General features: G+C 40.3%; 1 protein-coding gene and 1 long non-coding RNA gene across 2 annotated transcripts in view; one reads left to right on the forward strand and one right to left on the reverse strand.

Annotated features, from left to right (window-relative positions):
• Nucleotides 1–27,939, forward strand: part of PLXNA4 (plexin A4) — a 564,470-nt gene that overhangs the window by 140,214 nt on the left and 396,317 nt on the right. The window lies entirely within an intron of this gene.
• LOC140533233 (uncharacterized) lies at nucleotides 11,953–16,473 on the reverse strand. Its single transcript, XR_011976849.1, has 2 exons — nucleotides 16,275–16,473; nucleotides 11,953–13,025 (listed from the first exon to the last, which is right to left on the reverse strand). It is a non-coding gene; the product is annotated as an uncharacterized lncRNA (long non-coding RNA).

Here is a 27,939-nt window from a genome sequence, read left to right on the forward strand (position 1 = left end):
CTCCCCAGGATTCCCCTGGGGCTGATTTTCGTCTGTTATCGCCTCTGTGTGAACAGCAGGAAACAAGCTCCTTAGGATAATACCTGAAAGGATATTACCTAGGCTGCTCTCCCCAGCAGTCCTCTCCCCTATCTCGCCCCTCCAACCCAGAAGTCCCCAGTGCTGTAAGCAACCTAATATAAACAGAAATTAATCCATCTGCTAAACCTCAACATGTCACCTGATAGTTATCGGTGCCATATAATCTCCTCCAAGGAAGATCTTATTATATTAAAAAGAAATTGCCCTGTATGCTGGTAGTGCTAATAGGTTGTGTATGCTATTTCTACAGGATTTTGTATGTCTGAGCATGAGATAGATGCTGCTTCCTCCTTGCCTCCCCTCCTCTCTGCAATTTCAGATTTCTCGGCAACGCCTGTAGGGAATGTCAGAGATGGTTCAGGATGGTGCCCATTGGATATTATTGGGGAAGCAAAACTAGTTCCATTCACTATGGAAGCCCTTGCTGGGTACCCCACTCCCTATCCCCACCCCACTGCTTTCCCAAGATGCTTGTTCTTTTTCCCTCTGGGCCCTGTGCCAAGCAGCTAGTCTGATGCTCAAGCTTGAGCTTGGTTCTCTCAGGGTATGGTGTGACCTTGGATGCCACAGATTTGCAACAGAGGAACATGGGGGGTACTAGAAGTCTGAGCCATCCTTAAGCCTCTGTGCCCTCATACCGTATACTGAAATGTCCTTTCTATCTTCCTCCCTTTGCCCCTTCCCTTGTTCCCTAAATCAAGTCAACAAGCATTTATTAAGAACCTACAAAGTGCTAGGCACTGTGCCAAGTTCTGGGAATGTAAAGTTAAAAAAAAACAAAAACAAAACAAAAAAATCAAAACAACCCAGGCTCTGTTCTTAAGGCATAGGATGCAGCCAATGAGAAGCCGTGGAATTAGGAGATGCCAAGAGGCCATTGTCACTGAATTGTAGTATATGTGGAGGGACATAAGGTTTAGGAGAACTAGAAAGGTACAAAAGGGTCAGGTTATAAAGGGTTTTAGAAGCCAAACAGAGGATTTTATGTTGAATGCTGGAGGCAATAGGGGGCCTTTGGAGTTTATCAGATAGGGGATTGACAGGATCACATCTGCACTTTAGGAAAATCACTTTGATAAGTAGTAAAGGATGTACTCAGGTGGAGATAGACTTGGGGCAGACAGACCCACCAGCAGACTCATCCTTGGAGGTGCTTGATTTCTTCCTGCCCCTCCACTCATTTACCAGGTGGAAGTGATTCTTTTTCACATCTCATATTATACTTTGTTATTTTGTTATATTATACATTGTTATCTTTTATTTTGTATCATAGTTATGTATGAATATGTCATAACCCTCCTACTAGATAAGCTCCCTGTGGGCTGGAATAGTAATTTAATGACTTTTTTATCTCAGCGATAGTAGAAATTGAATAAATCTCTGTCAAATCAAGTGATTTGAATAGGACAGAAACTTATCTGAAGGAAGACTTGAGTTCAATCTGGTGACACTCACCTTGAGAGTTGTGTGTGTGTGTGTGTGTATGTGTTAAAGAGAGATGTTGTCTATAACAACAGAGATAATGTGACCCAGAGATGGAGTTTTCTGCAAAGTTCTTGGTGTGAGAAAGCAGAAGATGACACTATGAGTATAAGCTGAATAAGGTCTGGCATGAATTATTGACTGAACACTGGACTTCAACCAAGATTCCTGGGTTCTGGCTTCAAAACCACCATCTCTTGGACTTGAGTCCACTCACTCGTTTCCTTTGTACCTCCATTTTCTTTTGTCCAAATTGAAGCTACGGACTAATTCACTGGTACATTAGGGTTATGAAATAATTCATCTGTTTTGGAAAACAATTTGGAATTGTGCAAGAAAAGTTACTAAATTGTTTATACTCTTTGGCCCAGAGATTCCACTGCTTGGTTTATTGGCAGCAAAAATAAAGACCCTTATGTACAGAAAGTTCATAGTTCAATGTTATCATTATTTATGATAACAAAAATCTGGAAATAAAATACATGCCTAACAGTTGTGAAATAGCTGAACAAATTGTGGTATATGAATTCCTTACAGTGTATAAGAGATGACAGATATCAAGACTTTAGAGAAACACATGGAGGTTATATGAAGTGATACAAAGAAAAGAACACAGAGCCAAAAGAACAATATACACAATAATTCTAAAAATATAAATAATCAACATGAGAAACCATAGAACCATTACCAAATACAATGGTCAATGTAAGTGCCATTCTGGCAGAGATAAAGCAACAGCTTTCCTTTCATTATATATCTGTAAACTAACTCTTTTGGAGGATATATTTTGCTATAAGGTGTTTACAACGAGGCACCTGTTCGTTTAGGTGTTAGGAAGTATCTTTTGGGTTAAAATTACATAACAGTATGTTTGAAAAAATAGTAAAATGAGAATAAATTGATGTGATGTAAATGATACAAATAGTTTGTACTCATGCCAGCAGCTATAGTGGGTAAGTGGTAGAATTTTAATGTGGGGTCTAGATAGAACCTCACAGTTGAAAGCATCAGCAGCACCAGTCACAAAAGCCTGATATACCCCACCTCCCTCCCTCAAGAAGTATAACACCGGGGAAAAATCCCCAAATATTCATATCAGACCTTTTTGTGGTAGCAAATGATGGGAACAAAGCGGGTGACCATTGACTGGAGAATTGCTATGCAATAGAATACTACTAGGTTCTAAGAAATAATGAATATGAAGAATACAGGGAAGATATGTGGACTGGTACACAGTGAACTAAGCAGAACCAGTGAAACAATTGCACAGTTACTAAAATATTATAAATAGAAAGAAGAATTACACCAATTAGAAGACTTTAATTATAATGATCAAACTGATCTCTGGAGGAGAGTCTCCTTTTGTTTGCTAAAGAAGTAAGGGAATTATGGGTGTAGAATAATGTCTGTTGCTGGGTAAATGTGTTCATTAGCTTTGCTGAATTTAAAAACAAACAAATTTATTAGGGAAGACTCATTTGATATTTCAAGGGAAAGAGTATGTTTGCTAATGAAAATGATATAAAGACAAGTTTAGGAGGAAATGATACAAAGTCCAGCCTCTTCCTTGAGTCCTGTGATGTCTATGTCATGACTAGCTTCTATTCAAGACAGTTATAATGACAGCAATCGTACTAGCTGACCTTTCCATTATAGTACATCAAAGTGCTTTTACCTATAGGGATTTCAAATCTGATCCCTGGGAGCAGGGTTGGCAAATGTTTAACAACTGACTCTCCAAAGGGGATGGGAGTAGGGGTGGGAAATGTACACATAACACACTTGTTTCATTTGCCTTGTCAACTTTTTTTCTGTAGCTTTCTCGAGCCTCAACAATCAACAAAACAATAAACCAAGCCCCGATTTGTAGTATTTGTTGATCACCAAGGCATAAATGCTGTCACAGAAAGCTTGGCTCTCCCAAGCCTATAGAAGGTATCTCCAGCACACTACTGCGTTTCACAGATGAGGAAATTGAAGATCTGAGAGGGAAGTGAAATGACTTACCTAAGGCAATGTGTTTTGTAAGTGTTAGGACCAGTAAGAATTCAGATCTTCTGATTCCAAACCCAGTACTTCTTTTTCTGTGCTTTGCTACTTCGGTAGATTAAGATAAGGAGTGAGAAGAAGAACCATAAAATCTCCATTATCAACCAATCGGTCAGTTGGTCTTTATTAGGGAAGGGCTCACCATGTGTCTGGTACTATGATAGGTGTTAGGGTTACGAAACCAAAAATAACACAATACCAGTCCTCAAATAACTTATGTTCTTTCAAAGGAGACAACGTATACATAAATGACTACATATAAATAAAAACCAAATACATACAAGCTAAATTTTTTGGGGGGGAGTTGGTAGTAGCTAGGGGACTCAGGAAAATCTTAGGATAGAAGGTATTGCTTGAGAAGAGATTTGAAGGAACAAAGGGGACTCTAAGAGGCCAAGGTGATGTGGGGAGGGCATTCCAGGCATGAGGGATAGCCAATGCAAAGGTGTGGCAATAGGAGATGAAGTGTTACATGTGCAAGATAATGAGGTTAGTTTGGCTTGCCTAGTGCAAGAAGGGAAGTAGTGTCTAATTAGGTTGGAAAGGTAGGTTGTAGTCAAGAAGAGAGGACTTTAAAAGGTAAACAAATCATCTGTTTGACCTTAAACACCACAGAGAGCCATTGCGGGATTTACTGCGTGGGCAAGTAACATGTTTAGACCTATACTTTAGGAAAATCATTTTGTCAGTTGCGTGGCAGATAGATTGGAAAGGGGAAAGACTCCAGGCAGGGAGACCAATTAGGAGGCTCTTGCAATAGTCAAGACAAGAAGTAATGATGGCCTGAAGTGTGGCTCATTGTTTACAGTCTTGTAAAGGAAACATTGAAAGTCCCTCTGGTGCCTCTGAAAAGGTTCCTGGGTGGACCAGCAGAGGATGGAGAGATGACAGGTGAAGCATGTTCTCCATTTGGCTGTAGGTGTGTGATGCTGGGCTCCAGAGAAGGAGGTAAAGGGGTTGATGGATCCCCAGGCTTTAGGAGAACTTATGTGTTTTCATTCACTGGGAAATGATGGTGGAGTTGTTTGGACAAACTGAGCAATTTGTTGATTAGAAGTTAAACGGCCCCTTTTTTGAGCCAGATTGGAATGCATTAAGCTTGTGCTGCTGGAGTGCAAGAGCTCTCTTTTTCTAATTCTGTATTTCTAAACTCCCCATTGCATTAACGCCCTTTGTGCATCTTTAATCCATGACAGTGATATGGGACCAAGGACAAACACAAATGGGGATGATAATAACTGAGTAGTGGCAATTGTTTCCAAGAGGTACTGCGGGGGATACGGTTTGTCCCCAGTAACGGAATTGTCAGGGGTTTTGTGGCCTGATGCTTTGATGCTGGAGCATGGGAGTCAGAAGGGGTAGATTTCCAATCCTAGATTTTTCTTATATGTCAACGGACAGGAATGATTCCTGGTATGTGTGCTCAAGGTTTTGGGGAAATGGATTCATTGATGTTGTTGCTTCATTCTTTGGGGAAAGCAGCAGGAGTTGGAAAGACTTTTCCAGCAACTGCAAGGCCTTCTACCTGTCCCTCTTCCAAGGAACCAATATACTTAAATGATTGGCTTCTTTCACCCAAGCAGAGGCCTCTCAAGTACTGTAGATCAGCTATTACTGTCAAAGCTATTCATTGTTGGTTGGAACAAGGACAATCACAGCAATTACTCCAGTGAATGAAAAAGCCTGATAGCTTGGGGAAAGAGTACTAGCTTGGGGTCTTGCTCCCTGCTGTGCTGGTAGTCAGCTGCCTGCCCCAGAGCAAGTCACTTCAAATTTCAAGACTTCAAGTCACTGTTCAGTAAGATAGGAGAATTGTCTCTACCCATTGCTTTCCTTCTAGGGATGCTGGGATGATGTACAGAGGCAATACTGAGAAAACTCTTTGAGTATCGGCAAAGAAAGGAATTGTTGAGGCTTATAGCTTATAATGTCTCCACTGTTCATGCTGTATGATGCTGGCTTTGTAGAGGCCTTCAACCTCCATTTGCAAAGGAGAGTAAAGCCCACTGGACTCATATGTTCAGGGGGTGTAAGTCACATGAATAATCTAGACATCATGTAGCCAGAACCATAGCTAGAAATTGTTGTTCCTAGGGCAGGTATCAATTTGCCCTAGATAAATGGGATGAAACAGGTCCTCAGGTGGGAGACAGGGAGGGAGAGAGACATTCTAATATACCAGCAGCAGAGAGCAGGCCACTTCCAATATGCCATCTGGTAGGTGACTTTTAACTAATTTGTTCTTGTTAACTAGGTTCAGTTGTTTACATGTCACTGAGGGAGGACAAGTGCTTCCAGGACTCTCTAAGTTTGGCACCCTGGGAAAAAGCCTCTGCTACTCCACCATAGTTATGGCTCTACATGCCAACCCTATTACCTGCTGGCCTGGCATTGCTGAGTTTCCACAAGGAGCAATGAATTTGGCAAAGATTGCATGAAGAAAAGAAAGAGATATCAGAGTGATGTAGTAGAAAGAATTTTGAACTTGAAGTCAGGATATCTGCATCTGAATGTTGGCTCTGACACTTAACTGTTGTGAGATTGATACCTCTGTGCCTCAGTTTCCTCATCTATAAAATGGTAATAATATCTTATAGGCTTGTTGTGAGGAGAAGGTTTGATAAACCTTAAAGTGTTATATAAATATGGGATCTTAAGAAAATATTCCTGGTCATTTAAAATCACTTAAAACACTATTGATAATCTCCAGATCCACAACTTACCATTTTTCGTAGGGGAGGGTGGATAGGACAGGAGAGACTTTACCTGAGGTGCTGCCTTGAAGGAGAAAAAGTATGTCATATGGCACTGTGAGATTTCTGAGCTACTAAAGGACTGACTACATCTGGCAGCTGGGGGTGAGGTGGGTGCAATTACTTGGGAGAATAAGCATATCTTAGGATGGCAGTACTTTTTACATGCTTGTACCCCCATGGCAAAAGTCCTGCTGTCCTACCCTAGTAATGTCTCTGATCATCAAACATTTACTTTTCCTCAAGGAATTTTAGTTCTGCATTTTTTAAACCCATACTCAATGACTTCAGGAAGGGAACAATTCCTATTTTATTCATTTAGTGACTGTTTGAGCCAAAGCTCAAAGGAGAGAATTCATATAATCAGAGAATCTTAGCTTGGAAGTTACCTTAAGGAATCAACTAGTTTAAATTTCTATCCAATGTGAGAATCCTTTCTATTCGGTGCAACAACAGCAGAAATGATAATAACATACATTTCCACAGTGTTTTACTGTTATAAAATATTTTAAATATATCAAGTCCTTGGATCTTCCTAACCTTATGAGACAGGTAGGTATTATTACTGCTTGATAAGTATCCTTTCTTGAGACTCGGAGGGGTCCAAAGACTTCTTTAAGTTCACATGGCTTGTGAACAGTGGAGTTGAGGATTGAACCCAAGCATTCTGGCTCCAAGTCCACTGTGCCTGTCACCTCACGAGCTGAGTGTTTACAACTGATATGTATTGAATACCTTGCCCTGTCTGGCATTGTGCTGTGCCTGATGGGGAAATTAAAAAAAAGTACAAACAGCAGGATACTCTTCAAGGATCAAACATTCTTACTGAGGTTAACAAGACAACACACATGAAACTGAGAAACAGGACAAGGCATGATTTCGTTGCATGCCAAAATAATGGTGTAGTATTAAAAACAACTAGCGCTTGGAGTCAGAAGATGTGGGCTTGAATCCTTAGCTTTGACCCAGCCACTTCTGTGAAATGAATGACCCCCATTATCCCTTCTAAAGCTAATGGTCAATGGTAGTTAATGCCAAGGGAGAGAACCATGGGGACAGAGGTAGTCAGGGAAGTCTCCATGAAATGACCAGGGTCCATAGGACATAAGTACACAGGACCAATATAATTCAATCTGACCAACATTCATTAAGCACTTTTTGGGTGTAGGGCATTCTAGATTCAAAGTTAACAATTAAATAGCCCTTGTCCTCAAGATGTTTATATTTTAATAGGGGTTATAACATATAGGTAAATAAAAACTGTATATGAATACATAATAAAATGAAATTTTGAGAGGGAGAGTAATAACAAGGGATATGTGTGTGTGTGTGTGTGTGTGTGTGTGTGTGTGTGTGTAGTGGTGGGGGGAGGGGTCTTGGGGTAAGGATTAGGAAAAGCCAAGTATAGGAGTTAAGCCTTGAGGAAGCTAAGGATTCTAAGGAGGTAATACTTTTCAATGACAGAAACAACCGATGCAAAGATAACAGAGGTGGGAGATAGAACTGTTAGTAGGCCAGTTTGTTTGGAAGGGAGAATTTATAAATCAATCAATTGATGTGTGTGCATTGTTTGAAAGAAGGGCAGCGAGATTTGGAATCAGGGAGGATAATATAGTTGGGCTTGGAATCAAGAAGACTAATCTTTATGAGTTCAAACCCAGTCTCAGTTATTTACTAGCTGTGTGACCCTGGGCAAGTCACTTAAACTTGCTAGCCTCAGTTTCCGTATCTGTAAAATGAGCTGGAGAAGGAGGTGGCAAACTAGTCCGTTATCTTTGCCAAGAAAACCTCAAATGGGGTCACAGAGATAGGACTGAAAATGACTAACATTTTAAAGATACCTACTGTGTGCGTTAACTATGCAAGTCTTTGGGCATACTGAGATAAAAATGAACCTGTCCTGGGGAACATGAAATAAAACAGGAAAACAATATAAAAATAATACTAGAAGTAGAATTTAGGATGCAACCTTTCAACAGAACATTCATTACCCCTGGAGATTTGTTTCTGGCTTGATGACATGGCTTCCATAAGCAAAAATCCTTATTGTGAGAAGAACTCTGACACTTCCTCCATTCTCTGTCCTTCTTTTAAAGTACTGCTTGTTTTATAGAGTGACTTAACTACTTCATTTGGTTATTCAGCTGCAATTGTCCAAATCCAAGGCCACTAGCTTGTTTCAACATTAACCCTAAAGAACAGCTATGCTAAGAAAAACCTACAAAAGCCAGCATTTGTTAAGATTCTTAAAGTGCTTACTTGTTTCATGTTTCAGCTTTGTAAAGCTATTTAGAATAAGATTTTCTCAAGGACATGTGTAAGGATAAATTGTATTTCTCATGGGAAAACCTCAGGTTTTGATCTTTGTCCTGGAATGACCATGATGCAATAGGGACCATAACACCGGCTACTGGTGGTGTTAACATTTCACATTTGTGAAGTGCTAAGTCTCTTCCAGAAAGGCAACTCTGGGGAAAGGATGGGATTCACCTCCCCTTAGCTCTCCAGAAGGATACTAGCAGTCCAGACAAGGAGCCATGTATTGATAGATACATCCCCAGTAATACGAATAAAGCAAGATGGATGTGTCCCTGGAGGCACACAGGAATGTGGGACCTGCTCAGAGCTTGGGACTTTGTAGATAAAGCATTACTTGCCCTGGAGGGAATCCACTGTGCTGGATCAATGGCTGTATAAACACATGTTTTGCAATATAAAATGGGATTGATGAACCATCCTGTACTAATCACCATGGCAATACATGCAGTTACCCTGACAATTCATGTCAGTTCCATCCATGTCTCCACTGATCAGTGGATCACCCACACTGGGAAATGCTTAGGAAGGAACAGGTCCTTCTAGTCCTATGTTCTGGGAAGGGTCAGGCAGGGCAGAGGTAATGAGCTCCTCTCTCATCACAGGGGTGAATCTGCAGTGAGAGGACACAGGGGATAAACAAAAAGTCAATACACGTCTCTCTAGATCTATCAATCCAGGCCTGTTTGTGGAGGCCTAGCCAGAATGGTCGTCCGCTATCCATGGCTAAAAAAGGCAGATCAGAACCCAGCGGTTTGATGGTATTTAATGGAGCTGAATCCTTCCCAATTACTTTGCTCACCTATTGGGAGATGGCTTGAGGAAGTACAGAGATATGAGTGCCTCCCTGTTCCTCATGGTTACTAATGTTCTTATCCCCCTCAAATTATTTTTATTTACATGTTTTATTTACTTTTTTGTGATGCATTTATCACATATTTATATAGGGGTATCAGGTACCTCCTTAAGTTGGCACTCACTATTTTGCAGATCTAGTTCCCCAGGGAGCACTTGTTGTCAAGCTCAGGGGTACTCTGTGGGTCCAGCAACCTACTATTATGGTATATGAGCCCCCACTGTTGAACTTCCCTTTAACAGCCAGCCAGGAGATTGTTTAGGTAGCTCAAAGCAAGAGCATTTATTTAAATGACACGATAGTAACAATAGCCAAAATAGATTTGGAATACTCTCTCCCACAAATACTTACATAACATTCATGGAAAGAGTTCAGTGATACAACGAATCACAAAAATTCCAAAGGACTCCTGATGAAAAATGTTATCCACCTCCACACAGAAAACTGATGAACCCTTAAGGTAGATGAAACATTTTTTTTGCTTTATTTTTCTTGTTTTTTTTTCTCAGCATGGCTAATATGGAAATGTTTTGCATGACTTCATTTGTTTAATAGGTATTATGTTGCTTGCCTTCTCAGCGTGTGGGGGAGAAAGCGAGAGATATTTTTAAAAAATGAATGTAAAAAAAAAAAGAGTACCATGGTTGGAAGGCACACATGAAAGGTCATGGGTGACCAAGGCAACTTACATTTTCAGCACTGAAGAACCTCAATATCCTTTTTCTCCCTTTGTACTTTATAGGACCATGAAGGAGGTAGATGACTCTTTACAGTAACGTTATCTCTCTCTTACTTTCTATACTTGCATCCTGGGTTTTCCTGACCAACTGTCCTGATTGGGGAATTGTTTGGACTCTAACTCTTGCACATGTACATGTCCCTAAGCAGAATGGACACAGGATGGTTTCCACATTTTTGTCCTCATAAGCCTAGCCTCTAGCAAAGTGTCTTGAACATAGTAAATGCTCATTAGATGGTTTTATTGTATTGAAGTGCCACCTACCACCCAAATTTTTGTCTCTACTATTTACTTCCATTGGAGCATATTCCTCTTTTCCTGAGATTGTATAGTGAGGTACCTGGAGGGTTAATAGGTCTGTGTTACCCACATATGGTCAGGAAGTCAACAGAAGGATGCTAAAGAGTTCTGATCTCTGACCTTTCTGTCTTGGCTATTGAGCTACCTTCCTTTCTCCCCCACTTTTGGAAAGGAGGCTAGGGCTCCCCAGAGGTCTGGAAGCCAATGAGGAGCCTTTCAAACTTTTCTTTAGTATCGGATGGCAGGCACAGCCGAGAAAGTGAGATGAAAATTAAGTGAATGACAACATTACTAGCTAATGATAATATTAATAGATAGCACTCTAAGGTTTAGGAAGGATTTTATATGCATTATCTCATTGTATCCTCACGAAATCAGTGAGAGTAGAAGCAGCTTAACAGTAAAGAAGAGAGAGTCAGGTTCAGGTTAGGAAGACCTGAGTTCAAGTCCCATCCCTGACACATCTTAGCTGTGTGAGCCTGAACAAATGGCCTCATTTCTCAGTGCCTCAGGAAACCTTCTAAGACAAGGGGTCTGAACCTATTATGTGTCATGGGCCCCTTTGACAGTCTGGTGAAACCTATGAACCCCTTCCCAGAATGAAGTCTTTAAATGAATAAAACACCTAGGATTGAAAGTAAGTCAATCATATTGAAATGTATATATAATAATGTTTTTTTTTAAAAAAAGTTCGTCGCAAAGCAGGTACAGATTTGCATTTTGCTAGAGATAATTTCCTTATCCAAAGTTTCCCATGCCAATAAAGTCATAGGTATAGTCCCGAGGAAAACTCTATGAGGTAACTACTAGGGATGTTGTTATCTTCATTTTACAGGTGAAAAAACTGAGGCTCAAAGGGGATGAGTGTCCTAAATTCATACCTTGTCAGTGTAGGAAATAGGAACTGAACCCAGATTTCTCCTTATTCCACGCCCATCATTCTGTCCACTACATCTGAAATTTGTCCCATCCTGGAAGCATTTCAGGAATGATGAGAGAATCTAGATTGGTTGACCAATTGTTTAATTGAATTGACTGAACAGTCTCTTTCAATTCTAAAGAGTTCCACAGTGTCTGTGTGGGGGGGGAGGGGGAGGGAGAATTAGATGAGACACCCTTGCAAATGCTGGTTACATCATAGTGTCAGCAAACGAAATGCCATTATTGAAAGAAATACACCAGAAACTCTTTTTAGTGAGACACTCTAAGTGAATCACATGCTATCTCTGGGGGCTCAGTTTTCTTTTCTGTAAAATGAGGGAACTGTTCTAGATCAATGATGTCAAACTCAAATAGAAACAGAGGCCACTAAACTGTTCATAAAGATCCATGTAGGCCACATATTGACTTAGAAAATCACATATTAACACAATCTATTCTATTTTATTTTTATTTATTTATTTTATTAAATATTTCGCAATTACATTTTAAGGTGGTTCCTGCTGCACTAAGAAGTGTTTTGGAGCAACGCAGGCAAACCTCCATCCCAGAGCACCCCCTTCCAATTTGAAGAGTCTAAGATCCCACGGAGAGATTATTAATCAGTTATTGTTAGAGTTTTATGGTGCATTATATCTAAGTGTCAATATCCTCTCTTGTTTCTGCCTTGTAATTTAACTCTAGGGTTAGACAAGGTATTTCTTCATCTGTTCTTTTGCAAAATGGGGAGAATTCTAACACTGGAAGGTTTTGGTGTATTCTTGCATCATTAGTCATTTCCCCACAGTTCTATATTACCTTTACATCTGAGGGAATTTGAGGCAAAAAAAAAAAAAAAAAGTTGAGTTGTGGTGCTTAGGATACTCTAAAGATATTCCTTTTTTAAAATAATGTATTTTTTCACTAATCACGTATAAAGACAATTTTTAACATTCATTTTTAAAATTTTGAGTTCCCAAACCTCTCCCTCCCTACCACCCTTACCCTTCCCTAAGACAGTGAGCAATTTTATATAGGTTATATATGTGCAATTATGAAAAACATATTTTCATATTAGTCATATTGTGATAAAAGACACAGACAAAAAAACCATGAAAAAAATGAAGAAAGTAAAAAGCAGAATGCTTCAATCTGCATTCAGATTTTATCAGTTCTTTTTCTGGAGGTAGACAGCATTTTTCATCATGAGTCCTTTGGAATTGTCTCAGATTGCTGTATTGCTGAGAGTAGCTAAGTCATTCACAGTTCTTCATCGTACAATATTGCTGTCACTGTGTACGATGTTCTACTGGTTCTTCTCACTTTACTTTGCATCGGTTCATGTAAGTCTTCCCAGGTTGTTGTTGTTTTTAAGTCATCCTGCTCATCATTTCTTATAGTACAAAATATTCCATTACAATCATATACCACCACTTGTTCAGCCATTCCCTAGTGGATGGGCATCCTCTCAGAACATTCTTTGTGGGTGAAAGAGGCAAGATTTGAACCTGAACGGACTGGTCAGCAGCAGCTGTGGCATGGGGGAAAAGAACAACATATTTCTTTAGCAAACCCAGATCCAAATCCTGACTCTGCTCCTACCTCCCTAACCTTGGAATCCTGTGACTAAATCCAGAACTGTTTCCATTGAGTCATAAATGATTCCCACAGATATATAATGTCAGCCTTCTATAGAGTTACATAAGATGAGGGCCCCAGAAGTGATTTAGGGTGAGAACCTCCATTTAGATTTCCCATGGGAATCTCAACTATCCTGCGTCACTTAGGTGCTTAGGGACCTATGGAAACAAAAGGAGAGGGAGAAATAAATGATGGAGAATGGAGAACAATGAATGACTTGAGAGAGTCAGGAGATCTGGGTTCTAGATCTGATTTAACTTACTGTGTTACTTTGGACAAGTCATACCTCTTCTGTGGGCCCTAGATTTTTGTCCTTAAAATGGTGTGTGTGTGTGTGTGTGTGTGTGCGTGCGTGCGTGCGTGAGAGAGAGAGAGAGAGAGAGAGAGAGAGAGAGAGAGAAATACTTAATCTTTAAAATGTCTTCCAGCTCTAATAGTCTATGACTATAAACTCTCACTTCTTAGCTCTTTCATAGAGTAATGATACTCAGGGATGCACTGGTAACTGTTTAAAAACTAGCTCCCTGAAAAATGTAGGACACACTCTTAAATTTAGTCTATCTTGTTAACATTTTCCCAATCATTTTATTGTCTATAAATTAACAAAACAATAAATCAAGCCCTCATTGGCAGAAGTATAAATGCCCATGCTAAAAAAAGTTAATAATTAACTCTTGGGAACTGATATAAACTGACTCCAGGATATCCCTGTTTATAATCATACTTAAAATTCATAGAAATAATCACAAGATCAGGAGAAGAGAAATGGGCCTTCCTCTTCTTGGTAGAGAGAGGTAGGGGACTATGGGAGCAGAATGTTGGAAACATTGTCAGATGAGGTCAGGGTATTATTGATTGTTTTTATTTAATTGCCTTTCTTTTTTTGGAAAGGAAGGTTCAGTCCTAATGAGTGAAGGGCAAGAAGAGGTTATATTGAGAAATAACTGTCATGTCAAAACAAACAATATCTGTAGAAACACTTTTAGAGACTCATAGGCTTGCCTAGCCAATGACTCAGTGGCAGAACTGAGACTGCCATGTAGGTCTCTTGAACTGCCACTCCACTGATCTCTTCACCAAACCACAGCTGCCACAGATCAGTCCCTTTGGCAGCTGTCTCTTGCCTGGACGCTCATCCTCACCCTGTGTATGGCTCTAATTAATCCTCCCCAGATGGTTCTACTTGATGAGTTGGTCCCCTCTGGGAGCAAAGTGAGGATCTGTGACAGACTCCCATGACTACTTTTGAAATGGGGAGGCAGTTTTCTGGGAAGGAGGAATGCCCAAAGGGGCCCTGCTCCGGAGCTGACTGTTCCTTTGCCTCCTTTTGGTAGACCAGAAACCTCGATCTTTCCCAACCTTCCCCCTCCACGAGCTCCCAACCCAACCCACACAGACTTGGCCAGGGGCCTAGCGTCAAACAGCAAGCCAGCCTTTCAGAGCCTGCTGGCCAGTGTTGAAGCCACAGCCTCCTTGAAGGGAGGGAGAAGATCCTGAGAAGGGAGAGAGTAGATAAGACCAGAAAGGAACAAAAGTCCCCATTTAAACCCAAGCCAGTTCTGGAATTTAGCTGACATGGCAAGGGAAAAAAAAAAAAGATTAGTTATAGGTGAAAGGGGAGATGATTTATGTTTTGTGTCTGGAAAACCACACAAGACTATAACATGTCACCTGACCTGGCCAATGCTCCTAACTAGAAATTAAAGTTTGATGATACCCAGATCCTACTATTCCAATGCCCCTGTGCCCAGACTTCTCCCTTCACCCAAATATTTGCTGAGCTTTATTATAGCCCCCCTTTTCCTCCTTTAAACCTCCCTCACCCACTTTACTTTTCCTTCCCTAATTTGTACTTTGGGATGAAGATAATCTTGGCAGCTTGGAAAAGATATCGTTCGTAGGGCTTAGTAGAAGGATTTTCTTTTTCTTTTCTTTTTTTTAAAGCTAGATTGGATAAAAGCATAGGTTCACAGAAGATACATGACCACTGCTCAGTGTGGGTTGGTTAATAATACTTGATGTTCATCCTTCATTGCCAAAGAAGACCATGCCATCAGAGAAATGATGACGTGACTTGCACTTGACTTTGTGTTGAGTGAGGGAGGGCTGTGCAGGTCACCAGCCTCACTTCTCCTCCAAAGTCATCTGAATCCAGAGACCTGATATTCCTCAGGATGACTGGAGATGACTCAGGATGCACTGGGAGACCTTGGGCCCTTTAGGCCAAGGTCTTTGCAGGCACTCATTTAGGGTGAGACAACGCCAATTCATTGAATAGGCTTGTTTAAGAAGTAGCCAGGGCATGGCCCCTTTAACGAGGTCTAGAAAAAGAAAGACATCAGGCTGGGTGGGAAACAACAACAGTTACTATTGATAATCACTCTCAAGCTAGGAGTGTCCACAGGAGCCCTCAGGCAGGGCCCCAATGGAGTCCCAGTTTCAGAGTGCCATAGGTTTAAGGTTTTGGGACAGGACAGAAGGGAGGGGAGAGGAGGGGAGGGAAGTAGGAAAGGAGCCAGTAAAAGCCAAGTCAACTGGGCATCCTTTGGCCATCTTCCTTTGGAGAGGAGAAGAAAGGGGAAGAGGAGGCAGACAGGAGAGCAGGAGGTGAGTTACCCAGCTAACATTCAGCCAGCTGCATCTACTGGCAGGATCACATTCATCCTTTGTTGCTGAAGACCATGCCATCAGAGAAATGATGACATGACTTGCACTTGACTTTGTTTTGACTTTTGCATTGTTTACAACGAAGAGAAAGACAGGACAGAAATAACTAATTGAACAACTATTTGAAACCAAGGAAAAGTTAGGAAATAATGAAAATACCTTTTTCCACAGGTGTAACCTATAGGCCAAAGGGCCTTTTCACAGGGCAGAAAATTTAGGTTACTGGCGGTATTATGGAGGATGCACATTCTTCCTCTCCCAGCTTCTCTTTTGTCTAACCCTTCCTGGTCAGGTGACTGACCTTGACCTGGGCCATACTTTCTCCCTTCTACATCTGGGAAATTTAGAGGGCATAGAAAGCACCATATCCAAATTTCCATTATACCTTAATTCCTCTCTTGCCTGGTCTCACCACCACCCCCAACATCTAGGTTCTGGTCTTCACTGAGATGTACTTCTTTCTCCTACTCACCATCCCACAGGCCCTCTTTCTTTAGTGATAGCCAGTCCCTCAGAGACATCCTGGGATACACTCTCTCCTTTCAGTAGCTACCTCAAGTGACCCTTCCTTTTAAGTCTTTCTCTCTCTTCCACTTTAGTCACTTTCCCCAGGTGCAAAAAGTTATGACTCTGCCTCCTCTTGATATCTTCAAATCACCTGGACTATTACCACTTCTCCCACCCTCACTCCCATTAATAAAAGAACTTGCTGGTGTTAGAGAGACAGCTTGGTCCAATGGAATGAATGTTGGATTTAGCGTTAGCGGACCTGGGCTCCCAACTGGATTCCATTGGTCAGTTATTCAGCAAACTTTTATTAAGCAATTACTATGTGCCCAGGCATTGCTGGTGGGAGGGGGGCAATGGGGGAAGGGAGGGAAGGAAGGTAAACAACGAAAGGCAAAAAGTAAAAAAAAAAAAAATATCCCTGCCCCAAAAGAACTTACGTTCCAATCTGGGAGACAATATACAAATAACTATGTACATACTAGATATATACAAGTATAGATGGAAGGTCGTCTTAGAGAGAAGGTACTAGCTGGGGGAAAGGAAGAAGATTCCTACAGAAGGTGGAATTTGAGTTGAGTCTTGAGGGAAGTCAGGGAAGCCAGGAGTCAGAGCTGAAGAGGGAGGGTGTTCTAGACTTGGGGGATGGCCAAGGCAAAATTCTGGAGATTGAGTTATATGTGAGGTAGAGAAAGAATGCCAGTGTAAGGGGAAGGGGGAAAGAAGGGTGGATGGAAGAGGGAGCTGAGCTCCCAGATAACTTCTAAGGCTCCCATTACTCTGTATCCTTTGTTGATAGGATACACAAAATTCTTGGATTCTAGTATTGTCTAATGCCTCACTACGTAGCCAGGGGGTTTGGGGCAAGTCATGGACCCTTCCAGGTAAGGGGCTCATGATGAGTCCTTTTTAGCAAGAATACAGACGTGAAGAATTACCCCTGCTGCCATGTAGGAGGCTGTCCACTGGAGGCTGGCTAGAGGCAGACTGCAAGCTCAGTTCATGCCTTTACAGTCACACAGTCAGCTGTCAAGACCTTAGAAGCCAGGGTCCCAGTGAAAATGCAGCCAGTTGTGAGAATAGGCTCAGGGCCATCTCTGGGAGTGATGACAATGTCATTATTAAACCTAGATACAGTGGCATTCTGGCCCGCCTAAGGGTTGTTTGGGTTTGTTTTTCACTGTGCTTATGGGCTGTTCTATACCTGCATCTTTCAAAGGTGGGTTAATAGGGATCACCAAAAAGATGGAGTGAATGAGTCAAGGACACCCACAAAGGCCCTGGTAGAAGTGGGGTGAGATAACAGAGCCATATTCCCACTCCCCTTTCCTTACAAAGAGTTAGGACCAGCTGGGGTTTTATCATAGAAACTATATGCTACTAAGTAATCTCTGACTATCTCTACAGAGCCAGTATGTTTTATGAGTGTGAACATGTCATCGCATAACAATTATTAGGATACAAACTATAAAACAAATTTATCTTGATGGTATTCATGTATCAAAGTATTTAGATAAAGGAAACACATAAGGTAAGAATTGAACAGGATGAGAAGTGGATAGCTATGGAGCATCTGCCTACACTGGTACAATCTCAGAGGCTTTAAAATACTGAAGGGCGAATTTTAGGGATCTCACTGGAAGCAGTGGGCACAGTGTACACTGAATTTAGAGAGAAAGAAAGCTAGTTTACAGTTCTACCACAGTGTGATGGTTAATTCATAACCTCTCAGGGCATCTCATCTATAAAATAATGTGGTTAGACTAAATGGCTTCTAAGGTCCCTTTCAGTTCTCAGTAATCCTGTTATCCTAAGTCACCACCATTTCGTATATGAATAAATGCAAAAAAACCCCTTCCTTCCTCCCTCCCTCCCTTCTTTCCTTCCCTATATCATGTAATAGTCGGCCATCCTTCACTCATTGACCTCTGGATGTGCCAGGTGTTGAATGGCACACTCTTTTGGTTCAGCATGGTTAATCAAAACAGTTGAGATAACACTTGGAATTTCTCATGGCAAAAGTAGCTTTAGCTTTTGGAGTGTGTTCTGGGCTATGGCCTCATCTAAACAACATGCTACATACACTGCACGAGGGTTGTTGTCACCACAGGGATAATGTCATAGATATTTACATGTCTATGTCTATGTTTGTTAATGTTCTTATCCCCCTCAAAGTATTTTTCCTTATTTTATTTACTTATTTTGTGTTTATTTGTTCCCTACAGGGTACCTCCCTAGATTGGCCCTTACTATTTTACAGATCACGTTCCTAGGCTGCACTTGCCCTCAATCTCGAGGGTGCTCTGTGGGTCCAGGAGCCTACTATTATGTTATATGAGCCCCCACCGACCGAATTCCCTTTAACAGTCAGCCAGGAGACTATATATTCACCAGCTTATTCAGCAACTTTTGCCCTTTAGTGGCACAAGGGGAAGTCATGAGTGGATGATTAGCTTTCTACCGGAGACAGTTTTATGGGACAGAATCCAAAAGAGTTAGGGACCACATATGAACTGGTCTTTTTCTGTTTGTGAGTCCTGGGGAGTCATTGACTATTTCTCCTTGTTGATCAGTTTCCTTACTTTACAATTAAAGTTGACCAGACTGAGAACGGATATCTGAAAGCATGCAAGAAACCAGAAATAAGTTTAGGTGACACTAACCATATAAATACTTAAAATATTATGGAAATCAGAAAGGTCTGTCCACTGACTTTCATCCTTGTATATTAGAATGTGTGTAGTCACATATGAGTGCATGTAATAATTCTAATAATTACTAACATTTCTATAGTGTTTACTATGTTCATTTGATTCTCACAACAGCCCTGAGAGCTATGTGCTATTATTACGCCCATTTTACAGATGAGAAAATTGAGGCAGACAGGTTAAATGATTTGCCCAGGGTCACACAGCTAGTGTCTGTGGCTGGATTTGAATTCAGGTCTTCCAGACTCTAGGCCCAGAACTCTATCTACTGGGTCCCCCAGCTGATTGAAGATCACAAATGTATTTAGAGAGAGGGAAAAGCAGGAGAAAGTCTCCCTACTTTGAAAACTTGTAGATGAGCATCTGAAAAATTTCCTTGGAAGCCTCCCAGTCCCTGTAAAGATGCCCTCCTGGTGTTAGGTATATTTTCCAAGTTCCTTTTTATAGTTTCTCTCTCTCCTTCCTTGCTGTCAGTGTGTCAGTTATCACGTCCCACTGCTGTCAGCATTCCTGCTTCTAGCAGCCCCTCTCCCCAATTCTCATTTACTTTTTCTAATTTTTGATGTGCTCAGAATAATAACAATAGCTGACATTAATATACTGATCTAAAGTTTGTGAAGTATTTTACACATATTCTGTCATTGGACCCTTATGTTCTATATTTACTCTGTGTGGAATCATGTGTATATGTATACGTATGTATGTGTGTGTATATATATAGTGTACATATCACTATATATATATATATACACACACACACACATGCATATAAATACATACATACATACAGCAGATATGGTCCCTCTGTTAGATGAAGAGACTGAAGTCTAGAGTGGTTAAGTGACTTAATCAGACTGCTAATTGATCTGCCCTTCTCCCCTCCCCCAGCTCATTCTTAGCTTTACCTTGCCACTATACTGCATGGCCTTTAAACTAGATACAGAAGGTTGTTTGAATTGTGTGAAAATGAAGAGTAAATAGACTCTGAGTGAAGACCAGAGGGACTCTCTCTTGTGAGTACAAGGTGTGAATTTAGTAAATGGAATTCATTTCTACTTTTTGGTTGTTTGGAAATCATTCTTCTTATCTCCCAGTCCTTGACTGGATGAGTTTGCTAGATACTAGAACTCAGAAAGGCAAGGTATTGCTGCAAAGGTATGGAGACTCTATTTTCAAACCCTCAGAGTGTAGTAGAAGGCTCATGACATTCAGAGTCAGGAAAATTGGGTTCCAACACACTCTCTGCTACTTACTCCCTAGTGTTCTGTAGTAAGTCATGAAATATTTCAGTTTCCTCATCAATAAAATGACCAGTGGACCACTGGATCTTTCCAACTCTAAGTCCTTTGATTCAGTTATCACTACTATTGCCATCTTCTGATCCTCTCCAGTCTCTTAGTGTTTTTATTTGAATTTTTCAGTCATCAAACATGATTTTTATCTGCCTTTCACCTCCTCCCCCTTCTCCAATGAAAAAAGTTGGTGTAGTAGGAGGAGGAGATGAAGAAGATCTCATTCTGCATCTTGTGTTAATTACCTCTCTGTCAGGAGGTGTGCAGCATGCTTCATGTATGGTCTTCTGGAATCACGATCGGTCACTGCACTGATCAGAGTTCCTAAAGTCACTCCAAGCTGTTTGTCTTTACAATGTTATTCTTGTTGTCTTCATTGTTCTCCAGGTTCTCCTCACTTCACTCTGCATCAGTTCATACAAATCTTGCCAGGTTTCCCTGAAACTATCTCTTTCATCATTTCTCATGGTACAATGATATCTCATTATACAATTTGCTCAGACATTTCCCAGTTGAGGGGAACCTACTTTGTTTCCAGTTCTACTCTGCACCATCTACCTTTCTTTTCAGTATACTTGGTCTCCTCCTCCTCTTTGTGTTTTGTATGTATCATCATCAATCCCAGCCTTGAACCTCTGCTCATTTTCTTCCCCCCACCTTAGAATTCCTTTCTCTTTCCTGTCTAAATCCTATCTTCATTCATTAAGTCCCATTCCCCTATGAACCCTTCCCCTGATCACTCTAGCATTCTTTGAACTCCCTAGCACATTGTCTGTTGTATTCCTTATGTAATCATTCAGCTCAATAAAAGGAGAATTTCCTAGCGATAGAATGGTACAGAAATGCAATATTCATGTGATGAATATTCATGCCCATTGATATGATAATAAGGTCCCTGTAATTGAAGGTCATAGGTTCATAGAATCGTAGATTTAGAATTGGAAGACCATCAAGTTAGAGGCCATCAAGTCCATCTGTTCTATTTTTAATATGTTGAAACTGAGGCATGGAGAGGCTAAGCCACTTCTCAGGGTCATGGGATAACACAGTTTGCTTGCATAGTGTCCAGGCATGGATGAACAATTATCAGGCATGTTGTAGAGGTAATGATTATTGCATTTGGATAGAGATTGTCCTAGATCAGTGCTGCCAAATTTAAATAGAAAGGGAGCCACTGGAAACTGGACATAAGGATCCCTGTGGTCCTATATTGCCTTAGAAATGTCATGTATTGACATTATGTTTTATTGTATTTTTCTATTTTTTGTTACATATTTCTCAGTTACATTTTAATCTTATTCAGGAGCATTTGGGAGTGTTGTGAGTATATGCGTGACACCTCTGCACTAGATCATTACTAAGGTCTCTTCCAACTTGGATCTCTACCACCCATCCATCTATCCATCCATCCATCCATGAATCCATCCATCCAGCAATAATGATAGAGATTTAATCACAAATTTTTATCATTATGTAGTTTTCCATGAGATTATAAATTCCAATTTGTGAAGGACCTTAAAGATCATTTAGTCAAATATTCCCATTTTTACACATGAGAGAACTGAGCTCCAGAGAGGGTCTGGATCCAGGTCAATTAAATAGTAACTAGAAGAGTGAAGATCTGAACCCAAATTCTTTGATTACAAATCAAATATCTGTTTTACTCATTGCACTGCCTCTCTTCTGTATATGTAACATCTCTCAAATTAGAAAGATTTTTGAGGGCATAACTTAATTTGCAAGAGGGGCTATAAGATATGCTTCTTGACTTCAAGATTATAATCCATCTGGGGAGACTGACTCTTTCTCTATCATTCTCTCTGTCTGTCTGTCTCTTTCTCTTTCTCCTACATGTATACATATATATATATATATATATATATATATATATACACATATGTATATATATATATATGTGTATGTATATGCACATTTATGTATATATAGTTACATATACACATATAATATAATTTTACATATAGCATATACTCTCTCCAATTCATATGTGGAAATATATGCACATATTTGGGAGATATTTCTATAGATAAATATTATACTATTGCATATTATTTACAATACCTTATATTATTTTTATTGTAATAATATTATATTATACATGTATACTCATATGTATATGTATATGTGTACATAGGGATAGGGACTAGTACTGTGATTTTACTGGCATAGGTAATTTCCTAGTAAAAAACTCCCTCTTCTGATACAGGTTAGCACTTTTTCCTCAACTTATAGTCTTAGGGAGTTGCCTAGAGCATTGAGAAGTTAAGTGACTTGCCCAGGGTCACACAGCCAGTGGATATCAGAGGCTGGAACTGAACCAGGTCTTCCTTTCTCCCAAACTGGCCCTCTGTACACTATATCATGGTGCTTCTCTTTTATGTATAACATTTTTGTACATCGGTGTGTATTCATGAATGTTGAGCATGCATATCTAACCCTGAGACTTAGGATCATTTCTTTTGCATTTTGGGGTGGCCCTTCAGATGTGCCCACACAAAGCTTCCCTCCTAATCTGAGAAATCAGAAAGGGAATACAGCAAAAAATGTACTATGTTTGAAATCCAAGGTACATATGTGTTTATGTGTATATACACATAAACATATTCTATCTCTTGGTATCCTCTACTGATGCAGCCTCCATTGTACTGGTACAGAATAGCTCATTAACACAGCAGAGGCACACAGTAGGCATTCAGATCAATACTTGTTGATCCTTCTTTTCCATCTCTATGAGTATGAGCATAGCACAGAATATCAGAGCTGGGGAATCCCAGTTGGCATCCTAACCATTAAGCTGCCCTTTCCCTCCCTACAAGTGAACTTAGTCAATGCTAGCCCTCCCTCATGCCAGCACTAAGAAACTTAGTACCAAACCGATCTGTCAGGAACCAGAGTCCTCCCCTGGCCTGCCTGTGCAGACTGATATTTCCAGGGCTTGAGAATGAAATTGAAAATAGACCAAACAATGTGACAGTTTTCTGCTGCTATTTTTTCTTCCATGAACAGAATGTTCAGCATTATTTTTCCCTCTTTGTGCAATACTGCAAGTGAGAAATAATCTGATCCAATGTTGACTGATGCCGTTTCCAAGCTCAGGGTGCCCTGTAAAAAAAAAGTAGGGAGCTGCCTTCCTTAGAAAGTCTTACAACTTTGAGGGGGGAAAGTGGCACTGGGGATCTGCTTCCCAGCTCTGGCCTGGAAGGAAATGGTGCTATACATAAGTGGCTGATTTCATTGTTTTGTCCTTTGCCCTGGAAGCTTTGCCCTGGCCTTTGGCTCAAACCAATAAAGTTCTGAACTGACCCACATACAAATGATTAGGCCACGTGGTCAAGGGGCTCTGTCACTTATTTCTTTGAGCAAGTCACTATATATCTCTGAGCTTCCATTTCCTCATTTATAAACCTGATGTGGTTGGACTATAGTATCTCCAAGGCCAGCACAAAGTCTTAAGAAATGAGGTCATCTTTCTTTTCAGTAGACAAGGAATTTTGAAAGATCTAATGTGATCACAATGAAGGATGCACATTTTGTTTGAGACATCAGAATGATTCCTCAGAGGGCCCTGGGTAGACCTTGGGTGTGTCCATGGGGACATTGATGGTCTGGTCGTGAAGTCCAGTGTGGAATCAGGAGGTATAGTATCTTGTGTTTGTGCTGCTAGGAGGACTGTAATCTCAGGAGAGAAAAGAGGCAGTACTGAATAGCAGAGAGAGATCACTGGGCTTGAATGTTAGGGAAATGGAGTTTGCTTCATAGGATCATATAAGTCATTGGACCTGGAGGAGACCCCAGCAGCCATCTGGTCCAATACTCTTGGTTTATATATGGGGAAACTGAGGACCAGGGAGAATACATGACTTGTCCATTGTAACACAGGTATTAAGCATGAGAGGCAGGGTGTGAACTGAAGCACAGTCTCTCTGAACTTCACCTTCTGTCTGTATCAATAAAGTCACAGAATTGAACTAGGCAATTTCTAAGGCCACTTCCAGTCCTAAAATTCTAAAATCCTAAGAAAGGAAGAGCTTCCTGACCATAAGTCCACTCCTTCCTTCTTTCCTTCCTTCCTTCCTTCCTTCCTTCCTTCCTTCCTTCCTTCCTTCCTTCCTTCCTTCCTTCCTTCCTTCCTTCCTTCCTTCCTTCCTTCCTTCCTTCCTTCCTTCCTTCTTCCCTTCCACGTCTTGTATACATTTTAGTTTCATTTTCTTGATGTTTCATGCACCTACATCTTCTCTCTACAACACCCCACAACTCACGTGGATAGAGCTCTGGGCTTGAAGCCAAAAAGACCTCAGTTCAAATCTCACCTTAAACACTTCACCTGTGTGATCCTGGGCAAGTCACTTAACCACTTTATGCCTCATTTTTCTCATTTGTAAAACAAAGGAATTGAACTAGATAGCCTTTAAGGGCCCTTCCAGTGTTAAATCTATGATATTTCTGATTGTAAGCTACTTTACCATAGCCATACACATTTCTTTGTTTTTAATGCCTCATAGGATCAGCTCATAGACTTAGAGCTGGTAAGGATGGACCTCAGAGGATGATCTTGTCCATTCTTCTTATTTTACAGATGAATAAACTTACGAGACTTTCTGAGCTCACACAGGTAGTTAGTAGTGGACAGGGGTTTGAACTTTGGTCTACTGCCTCTGAATCGAAATATCTTCCCCTAGTACCACCATATTGTTTCCAGTGACAACTGGGCACAGGATTAAACCACGTGCCATGTAGATAAATCACACACCAATACAGTTGTGATTTTCATCTTAGAAACATTCTTTATGCAAATCTTTATGCAAAAAAGATTGGTTGAGATGAAGTACTGCCTGGAAGAGAGGGTGATACATGCATCTGGTGGCTAGAATTCTGTTCTTTTATCAGTTCTTAAAGGTTTGTGAGTGTGTGTGTGTGTGTGTGTGTGTGTGTGTGTGTGTGTGTGTGTGAGAGAGAGAGAGAGAGAGAGAGAGAGAGAGAGAGAGAGAGAGAGAGAGAGAGAGAGAGAGAGAGAGAGAGAGAGACAGAACTCTTTGGCAGTCTAGTGAAACCTATGGACACCTTTTTAGAATCAGGTTTTTAAATGTAAAAAATAAAATACTTAGGATTACAAAGGAAACTGATCCTACTGAAGTACAGTTATCAAAGTATTTAAAACAACAACAAACAAATTCAAGGCCCTAAGGTTAAGAAATTCTGAAATAGTGCCTTGGTGTCAAACCAAACAGAAAGGGGGCCACTAAGCAACATGAAAGGTGCCCTGTCAGCTGCATATTGGCTTAGAAAGCCACATATTAACATTATCTATGATCTATTGTATTTTTATTTATTTTGTTACATATTTCCCAATGAACATTTTAGTGTGGTTCCCCATCCTCTCAGGTGGTCATTGTTTGATACTTCTGGTAGAGAAGATCTGAGTTATTGATAGTGTAAAGTACTTAGAGAAAACTGTGGACGGCATTGCAGCCTAACTGAGGAGAAGACCTCAAATTTGTTCTACTTGAGATGCTAGCACTTTGATCCTGAAGTAGGTGTCACTTGGAAGTAGCAATTCTATACCTGGCATTGTGATGAATGACATGAAAAAACCGCTTATCCTTCCTCCCTGACTCCTACTGCTCTGTGCCTGGGCACCCTTGTTCATGAGGTTTGCATTTGTCTTTAGCATCTGATGTTAATTACTGCTCACAAGCCCTGTGCCTGGCAGAGAGTAAGAGGGTGGCATCTGGGAGCCAATGATAATGATGATGATGATCCCCTTTTAGGAATTATAATTGGACTAAGGGTCTCTCCTTCCCAGGAGTCCTACCTATAAAATCACTGTCTAGCCTAGGAAAAATGTCTTTGATTCACAGTTGTCCTGGAATGAACAAATAGAGAGGACAGGGTTCCTGCCAGTGAAGGCTGCATTTGGAGTTGGATGGAACTGATGCCTGGCATGGATGTTCATTTGCACAAGGTCTCCCATGAAGGCCACCTAGGCTTAATGGGTTCTAATAGAAGACTAATAGTGTAATAAGAAGAATGTCGGAGAAGTCCTGGGTTTGAATCCCAGACCTAACTCTTACTGGTCGTGTGACAATGGAGAAATTGCTTAACCTGTCTGAATCTCAGTGTCCTTGGTCACAAAATGGGGGTGCTAATACTTGCACTTATTTTAAGGAAAGTACTCCATTAACTTTAAAGCTTTTGAGAAATGTGAATTATCATTATTAATCTATATGGAAACACATAAGCAATTTGTTCGAGCCTTGCCCTATCCTTTCCTACTACTGATCACTCCCTCTTTCTTCTTTGTCTCCAAAGGGACTTAGGATTGCTCTTGGTTATGCCTCCTGGCTGCTGTCCAGCCAGGACTCTTGATGCTTTGCTAAGGGGAGAGTCCAGCAACAGGGGTATGGCAGATATCCTTTTCCTTTACGGCCTGAATTTGGGATGTTCCAGGTGAATGTATTCAGGGTGTGAACCTCTTCATTAATAAGCTGCTGAGTCAGAGGACCTCAAAACACCCTTTAATGAGGAGAGGGAACACACCTCAGTTTCCTACAAAATGAAGAGCCTGGACTAGATGACCTCTAAGCTTCTCTCCTGCTTTAACATCCTCTGAGTGCAACTCTACGAAGCATGATCTAGTCTAAAGGTGGGGGGACAGGAGTCAGACCTGGCTTTGATTCTGAGCTCTGCCCTTTACCAGCAGTTTGGGTTGACAGATTATCATTTCAATTCTTCCATCTGTGAAAATAGGCATAAAAGATATGTGCCCTGTTTCTGTTTGCATGAGAAAAAATGAGCTGATAAATACAAAGTGACTTTTGAAATATTAAATATCAGTTGTTGTTAGCTGTGTGACAGTGGGCAAGTCATTTGACCTCTTTGTAATAATGTTTTCTCATCTGAAAAATGGGGATAATAATAGTGACCACTTTACAATGTTGTGAGGATTACATGAAATAATACATATGAAGCACTTTGCAGGTCTTTATGTACTTTATAAATTATTAGTGATTGTTATTGTTAGTAATAATTATCAATATCAATTATTATCAATAGTAACAATAATTATTACTAGTGGTAATTATAGAAATAATTACCAGTAATATCATTTTTGTTAATAATTATTGCTAGCATAATTAATATTAATAATTATTGATAAGAATGGTACTTATTATTACTAGTAATATCTATAATATCATTAATAGTAAAATTGTTACTAGTATTAATTTATTAGTAGGAATAATAATTATTGATAGTAGTAATTATTATTACTAGTAAAGGTTATCAGTAATATCATTACTAGTAATAATTATTTTTTAAAATTTATTTATTTTTAGTTTACAACATTCAGTTCCATAAACTTTTAAATTTTCTCCCCCTCCTTCCTCTCTCCCCCTTCCCAAGACAGTGTGCAGCCTGATATAGGCTCTACATATACACTCATATGTAATAATTATGATTGGCAACCGTAAATATTATTACTAGTATTGATTAGCAGTAATAATTATGATCATTATTGTTATGGGACTGGGGGTACCAGATCTGTGATTTCATCAGTATAGTGATGTCCCAGTGAAGTTAATCCCTCTACCAGTGTGAATTGGCAACTATTCTC

The sequence above is a fragment of the Notamacropus eugenii genome, chromosome 3 (assembly GCF_028372415.1).
Source record: "Notamacropus eugenii isolate mMacEug1 chromosome 3, mMacEug1.pri_v2, whole genome shotgun sequence".
Classification (NCBI taxonomy): Eukaryota; Metazoa; Chordata; class Mammalia; order Diprotodontia; family Macropodidae; genus Notamacropus; species Notamacropus eugenii.